The following is a 7,486-nucleotide window of genomic DNA, read 5'->3' on the forward strand; positions in this document are numbered from 1 at the left end:
AGTGATGCCTTTCTTTCTAAAAGCCTCACAAAGGGAATTAACTGGCATGTTAATTCCCTATCTAAAGTGAAATCCAGTGACAACCTTTAGCAGCAATTTAGGGTAGAGGTTCAAGAAAACTCCTCTAGCAAAAAAAACCTAGGTATAAATCCCTGGATTTCCCCTTCTCTGTTTGCTGAGCCACAGTGAAAGAAGCCTTCATGGGTATATATATAAAGCAGTGAACAGGTTGCCATAAATTCAGTGGTAATCTCTTCAGGACTACTGGGATGGTCACTTCAACCAGAAAGGCTTTAATTAATCCTTTCAGAAAACCCAGAATCATGAATTGACAAGACACCAAAAGGCCATTTACTAGTCAGTTAAAATCTTTTAACCCAAACTGAGATATAACTTGCCTGAATGGATTGACAAGTCAAGCCTTTCAGCTCCAAGACAGGACATGAAGAAGCCAAATCATTCTTCAGGCACTGTGTGGGTCTTGTCATATCTGTATAGACCATCCATAGACTCTCTTGCACTCAAGCGAAGTTCTCTCTGGCATCTGATGGCACAGATTTATATCACAATAGCCACATATCCCTGCGTGGGCCAAGTGGATCTGCTGAATCTGGTCTTCACCTCCAGGAGAAGGTAACCCCGAAAAGTGATCCTGGGCAACATGAACGCTAGCTAACACTATGCCATGAGTTACTTAACCAACAGGTACCATGTACAGCAAAGGCTGATGAGCATCTTCAGTGGGATGGTCTCCCTTCAAGAGCAGAAAAAGCAAAATATCTCCTTCATTTCTAACAAAATTAAACAGGATCATGACCAAGTAAATAAAAACACAGACAAATATTTTACTAGAAAAGACCCATGCAATGGAAAAGATGGCACATACCACGAGGAATCTAGACATTCTCTAAGTTAGTGCTAAGAAAGACCCAGTGGTTATGGCCCATACGCACACCACCAACAAAGAAACAGCAGATGAGAGGTCCTGAAAGCAAAGTTTAAACCAGGAGGCTAAAAATGTGGTCCTACATAGTAGCATTCTGCAATGGTCCTGGTTTTATACACCATGTCAGATAACAGAGGCTCAGTCATGATTGATTAAACTCTGTAGGGAAAAGGGGATTATATTTATTAGTATCTGGTAAATTTTTGAAGCAGATTAAGTTTATATAAGATGGGTTCCACCTAATCAAAACAGAATCGGTGCTGCTGACATTTAAGATTAAAAAACGCTATGAGGCAATTTTAAAATGAAAACCAAGGAAATCATGCCAGGTGTGGAAACTAAATTGTTCAGATTGATGTATCTTTGTAGTATGAAATAAAAGAAAGCCTATGACTTAGAAAAATGGATAGAATAGAAGGTAAGAAAAAAACAAAGGAAAACAATATCCCAGGTAAGCAGAGCATATAAAAATACACAACTAGATCAAGACAAAAGCCTGAGTATGTCTATACGAATACTTCAGTTTTAAAATGTGGTTTAAGTGGCAGAACCATTGGTGAATGCCTTTTTAAAAAAAAAACAAAATATAATAGGCGTTATGGAAGTTTGATGAAAAGAAGATATTCAGTGGAACACTAAGACAAGCATATACATTTTACATTTACACATTAATGCTAAAGAAATTACAGTGTCAAACAGAGTATGTGTCAACAGTTGTGTTGTACTACAGAATTTCAATGGCTGCAGAATTTCTTTCCACACTAAAAGGAACAGTATGCTGTTAGTGCTATGCTATCAATCACCTGACCAAAAGGAGGTAAGTGAAATGCTAGAGATGACCAGAGAGCCTGAAGGACAGAGAAACAGTAACAATGGGACAGTCCAAACATACTAGACTAGGTAAACATCACAGTGAAACATGATGAGGCTATGTCTGCACTGGTAGACTAAACCAGGGCAAGGCAAAGGTTTGAGCTCTGGAATGAGATCATAGACTCTGATCAATTGTTACTGAACTCTTTGTCCATGTCAATGAGCAAGCCAGGGACAGTTTCCAATATGCAGTGTGAAAGAGGCCACCTTCTGCTGTTGGGGAAAGAGCTTGGATACATGAATCTTCCATGACTGCTCCATGTCAATTGCTCTTACAGCCAGAAATGAACCTTGGTCTACTTTATTTGCTAGTATGGATCTAGTCACAGATTCTACTCTTTTAGCCACTACAAATGATTTCTTCTTGGAGCTATTTGTGAAAGCACTCACAAGAAAAGAAACAATCTGATTTAGTCCTGAATAATATGCAAGACTTACTTAGTACAAGTTGAAACAACAAAAGACACAAGTTTATTATGGCAATGTTTTAAGGGCGTACATAAAAATAATAAGATTGGCAAAAATAAGCCCAAGAAGCTGTTAAAAGGGTCAAATGTTTGCAGTGCCAAAGGGGCTGTTTAAAGAATCATTTAAAAACTCAAAAGTGAACTTAGGCTTTTTCCAAGTCTACCCACACTATAAAGGTAGGGTTATTGTAGCCTTAATGTTCTGAAAAAGTAAATGAAGCAAGACATATAGAGAAAAATGATAACTTATAATGATCTTTTCCAGCTAAATCTTTCAGTTTAATAAAACATAATTACTTTCTTTACAAGCCTTGCATAACTTACATTCTTACTCAATTGCTTTCTTGTAATAAAATCTGTAAGGGAACTTAAAAATTCAATTGCTGAACAAGTAATTGTAGTAAGTAATCAAAGGCTTTAACAGGCCTCAGTGTCAGAGAAAAAGAAGTACCAAATACAAGGTTTTGAGAAATACTCAAAGAAGAATCCAGGGAACTATTGACCAATCAGGCTGGCTTTTGTACAGGATAGGTGATACAAACTTAATGAAATATAGAAATAGTAGAGAGAAATGCTGTGGGGAAGAGCTATCATACCTTTTGAAGAGAGTAGTCATGCCTCATAAAACTAGTAGAGTTCTTGGAAGAACTCCAGGAGCAAACAGATGCAGGGTTATCCAATTAGTGTATTGTACCTAGATATCTAAAAAGCGATGAAGTCCCTCAAAAATGGAGTTCCAAGAAACTAAGAGATAAAAGGAAGGTTCTCATGTAGATTAAAGTCTGTTAAAGACAGAAAACAAATGAGAGAAATTAATGGTTAGTTTTCATATTGGAGGAAAGCTTTAATTGAGTTCTCCCAGGAATTTATAATCCTCAACATAATTACAAATGATCTGGAAGACTGAGTGATGAGAGATCTCTCACCTGAGAGATCTGCATGACTGAGAAAGACAAAATTTTTTCTAGGGTACTCCAATCTAACGATGATGGAGAAAATGCTAAATTATTAGGTATAAATGGGGTATGAAATTAGAATCATAGAACCATAGAATCATAGAATGGTTTGGGTTGGAAGGGTCCAACCCCTCTGCCATGAGCAGGGACATCTTTCACTAGATCAGCTTGCTCAAAGCCCTCTCCAACCTGACTTTGAACACTTCCAATGATGGGGCATCCACAACTTCTCTGGGCAACCAGTTTCCATGTCTCACCACCCTCACTGTAAAAAATTTCTTCCTTATATCCAATCTAAATCTACCCTCTTCCAGTTTAAAGCCACTGCCCCTTGTCCTGTTACTACAGACCCTGGCAAAAAGTCTTTCTCCACCTTTCTTAGAAGCCCCCTTTATATACTGAAAGGCCGCAATAAGGTCTCCCTGAAGCCTTCTCTTCTCCAGGCTGAACAACCCCAACTCTCTCAGCCTTTCTTTATAGGAGAGCTGTTCCAGCCCTCTGATCATTTTCATGGCCCTTCTCTGGACCCACTCCAACAGGTCCTTGTCTTTCTTGTACTGGGGACCCAAGAACTGCACACAGTACTCCAGGTGGGGTCTCGTGAGAGCAGAGTAGAGGGGAAGAATCACCTCTGTTGACCTCCCAGCTGCGCTTCTTTTTGTGTAGCCCAGGATACAGTTGGCTTTCTGGGCTGTAAGCTCACATTGCTGGCTCATATCTAATTTTTCATCCATCATTATCCCCAAGTCCTTCTCTGCAGGGCTGCTCTCAATCAATTAATCAATTCAGTGTTAATAAATACATGGAAATTCATGTGACAAAAAAATAATTCTAACTATACAACAAGATCAAAGAACCTGTGAGAGAAGACAAATAATAATAGTAATGTGAGAGTCCAGTTATCACAGACTGGCTAAATAACATGTTTCTTGAATACCATATTGAGTTCTTGTCACCTCATCTCTGAAAGAATACTGTAGAATACTCTAGAAACAGGAAAGGTACAGAAGTGTTATCAGAAATATGGGATCTCTAGGAAGACAGACTAATTACTATGGAATTCTTCAGCTTGGAAAAAGAAACAACTGAGAGATTATTTGACAGAAGTTTGTAGAATCTCAAACAGGAGATGGTGAATAAGGAATGATAGTTTATCAGTTCTCTTAGAACAAGAACAAAGGAGTAACTTACCATGCAACTGGCGTGAAATTAGTGCAGGAAAATGTGGGCTTTTTTTTCCTGTTTTTATTTATAAACGAATTGATTAACACTTTACTATGAGACATTATGAAACCAAAAATTAAGTGGTTTTAGAAAGGGATTACTTGAATCTCTAAAGGCTAGAGCCATTAAGTACATATTATGTACAACAGCTTAGATGTAATCTCCAACTCAGGAAGGTTCTGGGCCAGATACCAGGTAAATATATCAGTTAAGGATTTAATTATTTACTGTATACTTTTCCATGCTTACTACACCCTGGCTTCAAGCATCTAGTGTAAATATTGTCAGAGAGAGACTACTGGGCAAGATGGAATGACTGTTTAGACCCAGTGTGTTAGTCCTATGTTCCTATATTAGTCTCTGCTGCAAGTAGAAGGGAAGAAAAGAGTGTCTTTAGATGCTGAAACAGCACCAAGAATCCATCAAGAATCTGCAGTGAATAAAATAAACTCGAAAATGTGCATCAACATCCTATGTACCTCTGAATGCAGCGGAAGAACAGGTTAGAAGCACACTACAAGGCTACAGCAGATGCAAAAGTACTCATCTCAAAAGTTTGTAATGTGTGTGCACGCTGTGAACAAGGAGCTGGAAAATTTTTAAAAAGAGAATAGGAAAAGCCAGCCAATTGTTTCCAATGGCTTTACATCTACTTTTCTGGACAAACAAATCAGCCTTCGACAATGAGGGCCATATGCTCCTCTACCAACAAACTGGAAAGGACACAATGAATCTACACAGTTTTTGACCTGTTGAGTAAGTCTGCAGGGGAGTCTGGGTCCACCCACCTAATGCCATGGTGAAACATCCATCGTGTAACATGAGGAGTTGTTAGGATCAAGGTTGGAGCACACAGAATCCTGGCAGCCACTCGAAAGGACTTAAAAAGGGACAAAATGGGCATGAAGTCATTGTGCTACTTATTCCCCACATACAGAACATGGCATGCAGGGTTTCTTTTCATGGAAATTTCAGCTCTGTTGTGAGAGCAGAGGGAGCATGTAGTGAGTGAGGAGAAGAGACAGAGATCATTCATTGGCGTTGTTTGGGAATAAGATTGTGTGTACAAATGTGTTTGACTGAATGAACAAGAAACTACACAAGGACTGGCAGGATGGGTTGGGTTTGTTTTCCATTACTCTGCAGAGATACAGGATTCTCAGAACTTTTCCAGCTATTGTTCCTTGAGGCCTTGGAGGGCTTTCCACTGCAATCTTCCTTTTCTAGCAAACCATTCAGCCTCATTTTCCTTTCTTACATAAAAGACAACCCCCAGGCTAGCAGAAACAGAACAACAGACTGGTTCAGTATGGATCTTAATTAGAATTATTGAGATCACAATATACTTACTACCCTAATCTCATGCAAATTCAGGTAATATATTTCTGGTTGAGGAAGATTATGATAAGGGAATAATAAGCTGATTACTTCAGAGCAACGAAGAGAAATTTGCCTGCTGTTAAAACACAAGCAGGATCTTTGATGTTTGAGCATACAGTAAGGAAAGGGTTGTAATGACTTCATAACTGGATATTCAGTGTAAACCGAGAGTTGTGAAATGTGATTTACAGTATTGAGATGTCTACCTCTCCTTTTTTGACTATATAGAAAACACTGGTGAATCATCACAGGCTGAGGAGCTGGAACTACTTAGTGAGAAGCCCTACAGAGAGAAGCATGTCATAATTGGCTCCTGAATCATCAGAATGACCATTCCTCTCCTGCATATCAGTACCTAACACTGGGGAGGGTAGCAACAACCTCCCTTTGCACAGTAACTTTGTGGCTCAAGCTAATGATCGGGAAGTTGAAGACCCGGGACTCACAACAGATCCTAAGTTGAATCATCCAGCTACAGGATTGTAAAATGTTTTTTACCACCCCCACTGCAGCTGGACCTCATGCAGAAGGGAGTGGAAGATTCATAGGATCAGCAACAGACAGAGTTTATGGAAGCTTTGATTCTGCAACCCAGTAAGAAGTGGATTTCTCTGGCACAGCAGACCCATATGTTGTGACCCCTTCTTCCAATGTTCATTACATATTTTATTCAATAATATTTAGGTGGATATTGAACAATGACTCCCTAGAGCAGAAACTCATTCTGCCCTAAAACAATCATTACAGTTGCAAAAGTTGCACTGTTCAGCTCCCCTAGCCTGACAGTGGCATGTTACTCTGCAAGTTCCAGGCTCCTGAAGTGATCTTCAGATCATAATATCTGCTCTGTGGGGTCATATCAAATGTTCGAGTATCTATAAAACCTGTCTCCAAAAGTGGCCTCTGCAAATGCCCAGTAAAGTGCAGAAGGACAGGAGGAACAGATAGCTCTTACGGTACTGATCGCAGTGCAAATGGGCTTCATCCAAAAGCCCCTGAACTGAATAAAAGTTCTCACACTCACTATTCTTCTTGGTTATTAAAACCACAGCAGTTTAAGGCCCAGCAAGGTCATGCATATCTAAGATGTGAATCCAGATACTGAATTTGCATATGATTTTGAACATCTCCTTTTAGTACATGCCTAGATAGAGCACAATCATACAGGCTGGAATAAATTGTTTGTGGTACTCATAAAAGGCCAAAAAAGAGACTAGCAAAAAAATCCATTGATTAGGAAAGGACTAAATTGAAAATCCCTTAAAGTGTTCGTCCATATTCTCTATCAGAGGCTGCAGCTGCCTGCCTTTTGCTGTCAAGAACACCAAACTGAATTTGCACACCTGTCAAATTTAAAATGGTATTTATAAGGATTTAAATTCTGAAAAAACAACGCATTTTACTGCAACTTCTGAATCAGCACTGTCCCATTAACCCAGCAGGAGGAATCGGCTGGCACAAACACAAAACCCCTTCTCATTATCTCTGTCAAATAATATAGCGAAGTCAGGAGAAAACTTCCTACTGTCACAAATGGGTGATTTAGAACGCTTAAGGAATCACCAGCAAAGGTATTAGCAAAAGTGGGTTTAATATGATGTTGTAAAAGTGCAACTTAACAAAGTCCAATGGCAAGGTTC

This window comes from Nipponia nippon, unplaced genomic scaffold (assembly GCF_047370975.1).
Source record: "Nipponia nippon isolate SJK-2023a ecotype South Korea unplaced genomic scaffold, ASM4737097v1 scaffold_3, whole genome shotgun sequence".
Classification (NCBI taxonomy): Eukaryota; Metazoa; Chordata; class Aves; order Pelecaniformes; family Threskiornithidae; genus Nipponia; species Nipponia nippon.